At 33.1% G+C, this 13,242-nt stretch overlaps 1 long non-coding RNA gene across 3 annotated transcripts; it reads right to left on the minus strand.

Moving 5' to 3' along the window:
• Positions 1–6,568: 6,568 nt before the first annotated feature.
• LOC145123313 (uncharacterized) lies at positions 6,569–9,741 on the minus strand. 3 transcript variants are annotated; one of them, XR_013715095.1, is made up of 5 exons: positions 9,516–9,741; positions 9,179–9,294; positions 8,980–9,087; positions 6,904–6,991; positions 6,569–6,825 (listed from the first exon to the last, which is right to left on the minus strand). It is a non-coding gene; the product is annotated as an uncharacterized LOC145123313 (long non-coding RNA). The 3 variants fall into 3 exon arrangements; XR_013715094.1 differs by having other exon boundaries at positions 9,165–9,294; XR_013715093.1 differs by having other exon boundaries at positions 9,168–9,294; positions 9,516–9,739.
• Between the last annotated feature and the right edge of the window lie 3,501 nt (positions 9,742–13,242).

Below are 13,242 nucleotides of genomic sequence, written 5' to 3' on the forward strand. Positions count from 1 at the left end.
GGTTATTAAATAAAGATACTCGAATAATGATGTATGAGAGATTCAAGGAGATGTAGACCATTAGTATTAGAGATATTGTAACTCTCCGTTTATGTTTATGTTTCTGTATTGACAATGACATCCCGAGTTTTAAAAACAAACCATATTTCTTCAAAAATGCTTTGATAAAATTTTTATCATGTTATTGGGGACAAATTCCGCATAAATAATCTTTTTAAAGAATACTCTTATTTATTAAGCACAAACAAATCCGTCCTTTCTGGCCTTAAAATTAGGGATGTCACATTGGCTAGATTCCTTCGTTGGTGATGTAATATCCAAAAAATTGTCCTTCTTCTACGATGAAGGTACATTTCCCAAGGTTAAACTTCATCTGGACCATTTCTAAGGTCTTAAAGGTTTATTCGATGTCATTGAGTAGTGTATTATCACCAAGGCTCTTGATAACCATGTTGTTTATGTAGACTTCTATGCTTCGCCCTATTTGCTTTGCAAAAATTGAATCTACCAATTGCTGATAGGTTACCCCTAGATTCTTCAGTCCGAACGACATCTTCTGGTAGTAGAAAGTGTCATGGTCCATGTAGAAAGCGGTCCTCTCTCGTCTTCCTAACTCATGAGGATCTGATGGTATCCCTTGTAGGCGTCGAGTGTAACGCCCGGTTCCTGGTATGTATTTAAATAAGATTTATTCATTTTTGTACAAGAAGTCGACGAGTTGGAGGCCCCAAACTCGTCGAGTAGGAATGGAATTTGGATGCAGAACTTAAAGTCTACTCGACGAGTTGAGGGACTCAACTCGACGAGTAGGGATGCCAGAATGAAAACCTAATTTTTAGGGTTTAGCACCCTATTTAAACACCTTAACCTCCAAAGGCTTGCCTCATTTACAACCTCCATCATCCCAAAGCCTAGACATGAAACCCTAGTTCACTTTTGAGTGTTTTGAGCCATTTTTGTGCATTCCTTGTGAATTTGAAGAAGAGGATTCTTGAAGAAGGAGCATGGACGTGAAGGAGAAGAGTAGATCCCGAAGTTGAGCTCCATTTCTGGTTCATTTGAGGTATAAAGCTCCTATCTTGTCTAATCAATGTTTAGATCTAGTTTTAGAGTGATTTCTCCATGTTTTGGTCAAAGAATGTTATTCTTTGGGACTTGGACGACCAATGTGGGAAAACCCTTCAGATCTAGGATCTTTAGGGGACTTCATGGCATAAAGGTGCCAACTTTATGGCCATGAAGGTCCCATGCAACTTATGAACCATCCTTTTTGGACTTTTGATCCAAGTAGTCCATGCATGCAAGAAAAGATAGGAACTTTACGTGATATATCAGCCCTAGGGGACCAGATCTATGGTTTGGAAGCATTGAACTCGATTTGGAAGTGAATGAATGGATTTAGATTAAGAGAACTCGACGAGTTGTTCATCCAACTCAGCGAGTTGGATCGTGGTCCCCCGACCTTTTCTGCTTACTGAGCAAACTCGGCGAGTCTAGGAGATGACTCAGCGAGTTGGACATGGTTTTTGGGTTTTGAAGACTGAAGAACTTGACGAGTTCAAGGAGGAACTTGACAAGTTATGTTGAAAAGTCCTGACTCTGTTATAGGGAGGAACTCGTCGAGTTCATGAAAGAACTCGACGAGTTGGATCATGATTTCAAGGTTTTATGACTCATGGAACTCGACGAGTTGATGGATCAACTCAGCAAGTTAAGTCAACCAGGATGTTGACTTTGACCAGAATGTTGACTATGACCAGGATGTTGACTTTGACTTTCACTTTGACCAAAGTTGACCCTTGAGGGGTCATGAGTACGGAAGGAGAATTAAAGGAAATGTTTATGTGTAGGAGTCTGAGAGGGGTGATTTCAGAGCAGGAGTTTTTGAAGCTATTCCCAGTTATCGAGGTGAGTTACCTTCCAGCAGAAGTGGGTCGAAGGCACCAATGCCGGCCCACTAGTAGTTGATTATAGCTGAGATGATTGTCTTTGTGATAATTGTCTGGTATGCGATTATATGTCATGCTTTATGTGCTAGTATGCTATGATATTATGTGATAGTGGTAGGAGGGGTAGGTTAGTCCCCGTAGCCGATTGAGATAAATCGGAGGGTAGGTCGGGCACCCAGATATGCCTGACAGTATGTTATGTTATGTTATTATGTGGTAGTAGTAGGGGAAGACCCCATATCCCCTCATGTTTTTTACCATGACTGGGTTTGCGGTCCACGTTGGGAAGATTGACTTTCACAGTATTACTGCTTTGGTTAGCTTGGCTACCTCATTGTTGATTGGTCTGTTACTGTCTCCCCCTTGAACTCACCTTTTTTGTTTTACCTCCTTGGCTCCTGTTTTGATGTTTTACTTGTGTTCTATGACCTTTCTATCCTCTCCCACCATGTTTGTGGGCATCCATGCGAAGACGTGCTTGTATTTCTTGAGTATGCTTACTAGTGCTTCCCTTGTTACCCGGGGGAGATGAACTCCCACACTGATTGGTTGGTTTGGGTTTACCATCTTGATCACCTCCTTTTCACTAGATACTTCCGATCATCGCTTCTTTATTTCCTCCTTGATTTCCTTTGGCTGCATGATTTCATAGAACCATAATTCTCTTGGCGAGGTGGCGAGGGTTGTCCCTGGACCATCGGTCGTGCTAAACTTAAACACCCTATGTATGGTGGACGGTATTGCTTCAATTTTGAATAAGGTTGCTTTTGACCTAGTATAATGTTGTGTTCCGCTGGGTTTCTTATTACGATAAAATCAATATGGGCCATTTTCCTTCTAGTCTTTTCATGAATGATTAGCATGAATGGTGGGCGATTCATCCCTAGGGGCCATAGGTTATGCCCCGTAAAGCCCGTTAGTTGCCTCGCTCTTGGCTGGATACCCTCCTTCCACCAGTCTGGGAGAAGACGAAAACAATGCTCATATATGATGTCTGCCAAGCTGCCTGTATCGGCGTATATACGATGGATCGTGGTGTTTTGTATAGAGCCCTGAATGAAGACTGGATCGTCCCCCCAGCCATCCGGTGGGGGGGGGGAGGGGGTCTGAAACCAAAAAAGTCACGCCTTGCATGACCTCTGTGGCATTGTCCATGTCGCTTTCGTTTTCCGACCTACCTCTTTTTCCGTGTATGGTCAGGATCTCCTGGGGGCGTTCGTTCTACTTGGCGTTGTCTTTGAGATTATCAACGTCAAATTTAGCGTGTAGGCTCCTTCCAGTTTGTACCAAGTTCCCTTTGAGCTACTTTTCTTCCATTTCCTATTTCAGTACCGAGTAGTTGGTGGTGCCATGGGTCCTGCTCTTATGGTATTCACAATAGCGTGCTTTCGTTCCTTTTCTGGATGGCGTGCCTATGATGGTATATATTTATGGTCTTCGTCCTCTTATGTCTTATCTGAATGGTCTGAATCTTCCTGTTGAGCGTCGACCGTGCCCTTAGTATCTGTGTCCTTCGTGGCTCTCCTGGTGGGGGCTAGGCTGGTTGTTTTTCTTTGTGGAAGGGGACACCATGACGTTCAGGTATGCCTGTTTGCAAGCTTCGCCTTCCTCCTAGCGCAAGTATCGCCCTACTTTTTCCTTAAGCTCAACATGTGTTTGAGGTTTCTTTCCCATGAGTTTTTAGGAAAGGGGTCTAGGAAGGACTCCCTATGTGAATGCTCCCACGATCAATCCTTTATCATGCCCTGTGACGTCTAGGGTGGCACTAGTGAATCTGTCGAAGTACTCTCTCACCGTCTCCCCCTTTTTTTTGCTTTCATCCAATGATGGAGTGTGAATTTCCTTTGTACTTTCACAGATGCATGGAGTTGGATAGGAAGAGGTATTTCAGCTGGCCGAAAGTTGTAGATGCTTTCAGGTCAGAGCGTCTTGAAGCACGTTCCTGTATTGCTATCTAACTTCGTCGGGAAGTATGTACACCGGAAACGTTCGTCTGACTTTAACGACGTCATCGTCCACTCATATGTATCGATGTGGCTATCTAGATATGTGGTGTTGTTATAGGTTTTTAGGTGAGGTAACCTTGTTGCCCTTTGTATTTCGTAGTCCAAGAGTTCTTTAGCAAATGGGGATCTCACGCTCCTTGAGAGTCAATCTTGGTTTGGTATATGTAGGGCGTAATTAGGTTTCTATTGTTACATGGCTATGTACGGTTCCACTAGCATGTTGTTGTATTCCGAAAAGTGTGTTGGTGGTGGTCCATAGAATTTTTGTGGCGAGCATGGGAAAATGAGGGGCTAGTTTGCTTGGAACGTCTGGTATTGTTGGAGCAGTGGCAGAAATGGGTAGTCGTTGTGAACGTTGGGTAGGTGGATGTATGAAGGGAAGCATTCGGGCCAAGAGTGGCATGAAATATCGGTGGCATGGATGTTTGGGGGAAAGCGTTAGATCCGCTGGCGGCTTGGATTATCAACGGTATCAGTGTTTGAATAAAAGCGTTGGGTCCACCCACATGTTGGTTAATTAGCGGCATGGATGTTTGAAGAAGAGCGCTAGGTCCATCGTCGGCTCGAATTATCGGTGACGTGGATGTTTGAAAAAGAGCGTTGGGTCCACTTTCGTCTTGGATTTTGGCGGCGTGGATCTTTGAACGAAGACGGATGTCAGTTGTTGGTTGCTTGGTGAGAAACTGGGCGACGACGTTGTGGTAAATGAGGGTGTTGGCCGCCATATCTTGCTTATCGGTGTGTTGAGTGGTGTTGGTTCACCAGACAATGGTGTGTCATTCATGACTATTGTGGGCTGGTTTAGCGTTGACACGGGGGTGATGATCGGTTCTAAGGATGGCATTGGCAGTATCGGGCTCTTTGGCATTTTGTTGGTTTCATCGGTCATCTTCAAGGTTCGTTAATGTGTAGTTTTTATGGGTTGTCACACACCGGATGACGCCAAATGATGTGACCTCACTCTTGCTTCCTTAGTTGATGGTGTCTTCTACTCCGATATAGTCTGCGAGATTACAACATGAATGAAGGTCATCAGCCCGTTCTCCGGGATGGGATCCCTAGAAAATGCTCTAACGGTCAAGTCAGTGGATTATCTTAGAGTGAGTGTAAGAGTCTAAGAGAGATAGCTTACTTTCGCAGGTTGCGAAAGGGACCTTTTATACTGAAGTCTCCTGTTAGTCCGTACATGGGACAAGGGCGTCAGACACAAAAGGATCGGACACGCTGATTGGCTAATCGTGCTCCTCATTATGTCAGAGCTAGCGATTGGCTTAGGTGGTAATGCTCTGAGCTTACTCCTTGTCGTCTGGAGCAGTTAGATTTGTCGTGGAGCGGAGAGTGTCCTTTACAGGGGCTCGTCTCCTGCACGGGCGTTCTGTTGGATAGACGCCTGCGGGTCTACAAATCAACCATATTGTCCCTACTTCTTATCCCTCTTCCTCCGCCTCTATGAGCAATTGAGTAAGGGTCTACAAACTAACTTTAAATGGGTCAGAGATAGCCTCATAATATACAAATACTACACTAGTTTCAAGCGGTTTAATGGACATATGACATATGGATGCACTGAGCCACAACCAAAGGAATATTTATATGATTTTTTTTATAATATTTTCAGATTCTTGATTTCTTGCTTTTGTCTTCCTTTTTTGTATGCTTTCAAGAACTTATTAAACATATTGATAAAATTATTATTTATTGTATTCTATATTAGTGATTCAAATTGTTGATTAGATGAATTATAGACATTTTTTATGACCCTGATAATCAATCAAAAGAAATAAAAATAATAACCCATGCTGACATTTAATAAAAACCTGATAGGTATTTTGAAAATTTATGAAGAACATAGATGATATTTTAAACTTAGTTTTTTATAATGCAAGTTTAAGGGAAATTTTGGAGACTTATGTTGGAGTAGTTAAAGTATTTCTCATTTCTAATGTAGTTGTATTATTATGTACATTGCTACCCACACCTTATTTACTTACTAATCATGATGCTTTTTAATATATATTTTCTGTTTCCAAAAAAATATAAATGATATAATAGTAAAAAAAGAATTTTAGGAAATATTATATTTTAAAGTTTTATGACGATTAAATATGAATTAAAATATTAGGTTGATATATATATATATATATATATATATATATATATATATATATATATATATATATATATATATATATATATATATATATATAGGGAATGGTTATTTGGAAAACAAAAAACCCTAAAAATTGAAAAAATGCATAAAAAAAATACCAAAACATCACAAAACTTTTTTTTGAATTTTTTTATCAAAAAATCACAGTATTTTTTACAATTTCGCTGAAAAAAAAATCAATTTTTTTTTTTGTAAAAAGAAAAGTTTTTTTCAAAAAAAAATTTCAGCGATTTTGACCTAAAAGTTGCGATTTTTTGATAAAAAAATTCAAAAAAAAGTTTTGTGATCTCTAAGTATTTTTTTTATGCATTTTAATGATTTTTAGGGTTTTTTTTAGGGTTTTTTGTTTTCCATAGAACCTAAACCTATATATATATATATATATATACACACACTAGTGAAATCATAAGGCCGTCTTAAGGACGGCCAATGTCCTCATAGAATTTGTAAGAGGGTAAGATGATTATGTTATTTTAGGTAAAAAGTAAAGTACATTGCATAAATTACTATCCGATGAAGCGTAAATAATGCGTAACAAAATTTCCGAAGAAAGTCTAGAAACTTTTATGAGTTTTTGAAGTTTTTTCTATTGGATGACAGATTCATAAGACAACCACTTTTGAAAGAAGGGGTTTGTGCATCTCTTTCCAATCCAATCATGTTCAACTTTCTCTTGACGATCCTTCACAATTCAAGTTAACTGCAAATATAAAAAATATTAATCATTTTTACTTATCAAACTTAACAATAATGCATAAAACACTCTATGTGACCTCACCCAATTTTTCGTTGATCAACCATGCACTGTTTAAGTTTGCATCAATTCTTGCAGCTGGAATACCATACCTAGTAACCCTTAATCGATTCTACATTAAAATAAAACATTTATGTAATATTTGCTATGATTAAAATGTTCATGCCAATTAATATTACCTACAACCTAGCTTTGGTTTGGTCAACAAACAAGATATCTTGGAGAATACAATTGACTTAAAGTAATGTAATAGAGTTATAACTTTATTATAGAAAAATATTTTTAGGAATTAACAGCCTTGATATGATTATTAGCCAGATTATCTGCGGAAGGACAATTATTATAACAACAATATTAGACTAACAATCATAACTATTGCAATTTCAATCCAGGACTCCAAAGAGTCATTAGTACCTTATTTGTGAATGCATCCACCTTAGATGATATATGTTGAAGGATTAGAAAAAACAATCTTAAATTTTACATCAGTTAATGAAAGAAAATTATATGGCCCATTCTACCCCTCAAGCATGCAAACATCAACTACAAAGTACAATATCATTATAGGCTACAAGTTCCTATAAAGATTAAATGCTCAAAATAGCGATGTACTTTCATTTATATGTCTAGAATAACATACTAATTTCATTTCTTCCTATAACAACATTGTATATAAAAAAAACTACTTGGAAGGTCAAAAAATAAGTTAAAAAGGAAACATACAATCAAAAGAATATTAATTTTTTGTTTTTGTTTTAGTTTTGGCAAATGAGTAAGCTTTTGTAGGTCTTACTTATATAACATATATCATGAAATAGTACCTAGGCAATGAATTATGGAAAATAATTTTTTTACATCAGGTAAATAAAAAAATAAACAAGTATTTAAAGGGATTACTCTGGTTTGTCATGGGGTGCTTCTCTCAACCTTTTAGGTCAATCGACCCACGATCTTTAAGCAGGTGGATAAGGAAATCGTACATATAAGTCAAATCCATATTGAAAGCTTTAACCATGGTACTAAATTACTAATCACTAACATGCAAGGGAAATCAGCTAGCAGGTTGTTTACTTTTTTATATATATAATTAGGACATGGTAGTTACGAGAAAGGGCTACAAATGAAGGTTTGTAGTTGTAGAATTACCAATATACCCTTCTTTAAGATTACATAACACTAATCAGTTTCCTTCTAAACAAGAAGGAGGGTATTAATAGAGAAACTTTTATATAATTCTTATTTTCTTCTGGTCACAATAGTCTCTTTGAAAAAGTACAGCCAAACACCCAATAAGACCCTAAATGACTACTTTAATTCCTCTTCCGTTACCTAGATATGCAATACACCTTGAATTTTAATACAATCCTACTCCTTCATAAATTGAATTGTGAATAAAGATTTTTTTTTTCAATTTTGATGGTAAGAAAACCATAACATATCTGGATTCAAACAATGGTCTACAGTTTAGCCACGATGAATTAAAAAACCAAAGTTAAGTTCCAAATATATAAACCAATAGAGGTGGGGAACATAAAAGATGAGATTTTGGGACAATCAAAGTAGAAACAAGAAGAAGAATACAAGAAAAATTTGGGTTTACAAACAAGAAGTGAGGATTTTATTAAAAAAAAAGTTCCACCTAAAATTACAAAATCCCTAAAAAGAGCTTGATCAATATCCTCCACTAAAATAGAATAAACTAACCTTAAAGGATTGGTATGTATCGCTTGACAATCTTTGAAAACATTAAGCAATAAAGATGAAGAAGTAATCATATTCGACCAACAAAATGAACAAAAAGAGAAGTTATAAATAATGCTTATCGGAGAAGATTAGGGTTCATGAGAGGAGATCAGAAACGAATTTTGTACAAGTTGCAATCTTTAAAGCCTAATGATGGCAGTAAATCTGCGAGGGTCTCCGTCATCATAAAATAACACTGTATTATTAATTGAGATATTTAATTGTAAAATTCATATTTTTAAAATTTATGAGAAAAATAAACGATTATAATATATAAAATTAAGTAGCAAAGAGTTCACATGTGTCAACAAGAAATTTCAATCTCAAACACAAAATATATGGGAACTTGTAACATACTTCTTCTTTTGAAATCATGGTTGCAATCTTTTATGGTCTGAAAGAGAATTTAGAGTGTTGTGATTGAATAGATAATAGGAATTTTGTAATATCCACAACCATCTTCTCCTATTAAAAAAACAGAAAAATTAGGATTCGTATAATAAGAAAAAGGAAGGGGAAGTGGTGGTGGAAAAAGAAAAAACCACTTGATTGTAACTTGATTTCCTAGATATTTCATCGAACAGGTGGAGATCATACAAATGAACACATATTTTCTTCTTCAGCTCCGATACTTTAAATTAAAATGTTACATGAAGGAACCCCCAAAGCAATCTGAAAAAAACATCATAATAAGTTATGTCAAAATGTAAGGAAGTGAGAGACAACCGACAGATATTCTTAAAATGAGCGATCATATAGAAGCTGGGAGAAACATGTTTTATTGAACACTAATCACAAAGCAAAATGAAAAAAAAAAACAGAAAGTAATTTAAACACAAGTTTGAAAAGGGAAAAATTGAACTGAAACCACTATAGAAGCATAACATTCATACCTTTGAGGTGAGCAATGATCTGTGATCGCAATGAGAGAGAGAGAGAGAGAGAGAGAGAGAGAGAGAGAGAAGAATAAGAAAGCTTGTACAACCGATTAAGATGATAGAGAAATAGTAGAGGCGATGTGGTCAAATGGAAGAGGTCGTCGTCTGGGGAAGGTAAATTTTTACCTGTGTGCAGATGGAGAGGAAGTGCACGCCCTCTCTTAAAATCCCACAAAAATTAGAGATTAATCCTTAAAAATTCCACAAAATTCCACAAAATATATATATATATATATATATATATATATTTGAAGTAGGATCAAGTAGGAACTCAAAAATGGTAGGAACCGCGATGACAAATTTTGGCCATAAGATTTAAAAAAATAAATAACCAGTATTTGATTTTATTTATCGTTAAAATCTCGCGAGATGATATGACATTTTCGTAATTAACTTCGAGATTTTGGTAATTTCTAGGGAATGTTAATTGTATGGAGGGTACAAGTGACAAAAGCAAAAACATTAAAAGAAAAAAGAAAAGGAAAATTTGGCCATGTGGCCTCTCCAGAAGCTGACACGTGCCTCCATCCCAGCATGACAAGTATTCAGCCCTTATTGGCCGGTGGGTTTTTTTCCACCAGCTTAGTTTTTTTGCCATAACTTTTTTTTCTTTGAAAAAAAAAGTGAAAAAACTAAATTTTTTAAAATTTAATTTTCTACAAAATGAGCACAATAATAAAAATTTGATTTTTTTTTTATTTTTTATATTTTCAAAGAACCCCATAAAAATTTCTAAAAAATTTTAAAATTTTAAAAAATGCATCTTCTCACTATTCTAATGATTTTGTAAATTTTTTTTTAAAAAAATAAGGTGTTTTAGATACCAAACTTGATTTTAAAAGCTTAACAATTTTTTTAAAAAAATGTTGAACATAATATGATGCAAATAGAGATGATTCAAAATATTTATGATTCAAAAAATATAATTATCCAAATGTTGTATTGAACAAAATTTAATTAATATATTATGATCAAATTACAATGATCCAAAAATATATGATGCATAATATCGTTATTATTCAAAGTTCTATGATTCAAAATTTTATGATCCAAAATAATATGTTTAAATAAAATATGAACGGAAAATATTATAATCCTTACTATTTTTCTTATTTAAAATTTTATAATTGTTAAACATTAAAAACTAAAACCGGTATTTAGTTTAAAATATTAAAAAATAATAATAATAAAAGCAAAAAATAGAAACAAAAAAACTCTACTATCTTCAAGTATGTAGTAAAGATACAAAAAAAAAAAAAAAAAAAAAAAAAAAAAACGAAAAAAATACTAAAAAAATAACTTCTAAAAAAACAAAAAAATAAAAATAAAATCGTTAAAACCGAGCATATATCTCTTTAAAAATTGATTTTTTAACGAAAAATAAAAATAAAATAAATAAAAAACAAAAAAACAAAAAAATAATGAAAAAGAAAAGAAAAACTCATTTAAATGAGGTTCCATGAACATTCGTTGCAAATGATTATTTCCCTAAGTCCGTAGTACGTTCCATGCACGTGTGCCGTGTGCGAACACATCACGACTAAGTAAATGAGTTTGACGTTTGTGTCATTGAAGAAATGATTGGTGGAGAATAGTACTCGTGGTTCCTACCAATTTTTCGGTTTTTGCCGGATCCGGACCGTGTGTGTGTGAGGGTCTGTGTGTCTATATATATATATATATATATATATATATATATATATATATATATATATATATATATATATATATATATATATATATATATATATATAGTTAATTTCATGTGAGACGACTTAATTTTGTTAGAACGTAACACCATTTTTTTAGTGAAATATTCTAATATTCTAGTATTTATAAAAATTAAATATGTGTAATATTATGATATTCTAAAATAATAATTTTTATATATTTTCATTGAAATATTCTAAAACATATAGAGTTAGAATATATTGCATATTCTATTTTTACGAACAATAGAATATTAGAATATTTCATTAAAGAAATTTGGTCTCATGGTTTTACAAAATTATGTTCGTCTCAAATTAACTCTTATATATATATATATATATATATATATATATATATATATATATATATATATATATATATATATATATATATATATATATATAAGGGTTATTTGGAAAACAAAAAAACCTTAAAAAACCCTAAAAATCATAAAAATACATAAAAAAAATACTTAGACATTATGTTAAAAGCTGCGATTTTATGATAAAAAAAATTCAAAAAAAAAGTTTTGTGATCTCTAAGTATTTTTTTTATGCATTTTTATGATTTTTAGGGGTTTTTTAGGGTTTTTTTTGTTTTCCATAGAACCTAAACCTATATATATATATATATATATATATATATATATATATATATATATATATATATATATATATATATATATATATATATATATACACTATTTGTGAGACCCATGTATTACATGAGTTAATTTAAAAAAAAGCTAAATATAAATGTCAAAATATTTAAAACTTTGAATTTATAAGAAAATAAGAAAAATAATAAATTTAAATAAATAAAAGAAACTTATAAGCTTTAATTTTGAGAATTTTGAAATTAAAAGGTAAGTTAATTAATGAAATTGATATCAATTTATTACTATATTTATTGCAATTATTACATTAAAATATTATGTGAAATTTAATAAAATAGAAACTCATAAAATGACATGTGGAAAAAAAACAATTCAAAATAACTTCAAAATGACATTTGGTAAATTGAAAGAGAGTTGAAAAAATGGAAAAAAAAACATTTATTTATTAGGTAGTATATATATATATATATATATATATATATATATATATATAGAAAAGTTTAATAGAGAACTATTATTAATCAAGGAACCAATGAACCAATCCAAAACGTCGAAATTTAAAGCGATTAATGGCAAAATGAAGGGTTGTAGACTTTTACAATGGACGCACATGCACCGGATTATAACAAAACCTATTTTCTTTTTTTTTTTTTGTTTAAAATTTTTTTAGGTCATGTTTTTTATCGAAAAAAAAACGAATATACCGTTGTTGACGATTTTTCTGTCTCCTTTCCATAGAGATCCATAATGATATATAAAAAAAAACTTTTTTTTCTTCAAAAAACCCATTTCAGTTTCTTTGTTGAAAAGTTAAGATCTATTTTTTTATAGAAAAAAATTAATAAATATATCAAAATTAATACTTTTTGGTACTTTTTAAACATAGATTCATATTCATGTTTAAAAAAAACGATAATTCAGTTCAGATTCATATTGTAAACCTGTTCTGATTCACATTGTGAACCTTCTAAGATTCATAATGTGCATAATAGTAAGTCATATTCCTATTTTTTCACATTGTGAATGTTAAAATTTGAAATATTTACAGTTTAGATTCACAGTGTGAATCTACACTGATCAATGTTTTTTTAGTCGGTATTGATATTTATTAATAGAGTACAAAAAATTAATTTTTTTTGTATGATTTTTTTTTGATAAAAATAAACTTAAATATTGAAAAAACTAATAAAATGAAGTGAGTTTTTTTCGAAAAAAAAAATCGTTTTTTATATATATTAACATGGATCTCTATGGAAAGAGGACGAAAAATCGAGAACAACGGTATATTCGTTTTTTTTTCGATAAAAAGTGTGGCTTAAAAAAATTTTAAACGAAAAAAAGAGGTGAGTTTTTTTG

Source organism: Lactuca virosa, chromosome 7, assembly GCF_052849685.1.
Source record: "Lactuca virosa cultivar CGN04683 chromosome 7, Lactuca_virosa_CGN04683_v6, whole genome shotgun sequence".
NCBI lineage: Eukaryota > Viridiplantae > Streptophyta > Magnoliopsida > Asterales > Asteraceae > Lactuca > Lactuca virosa.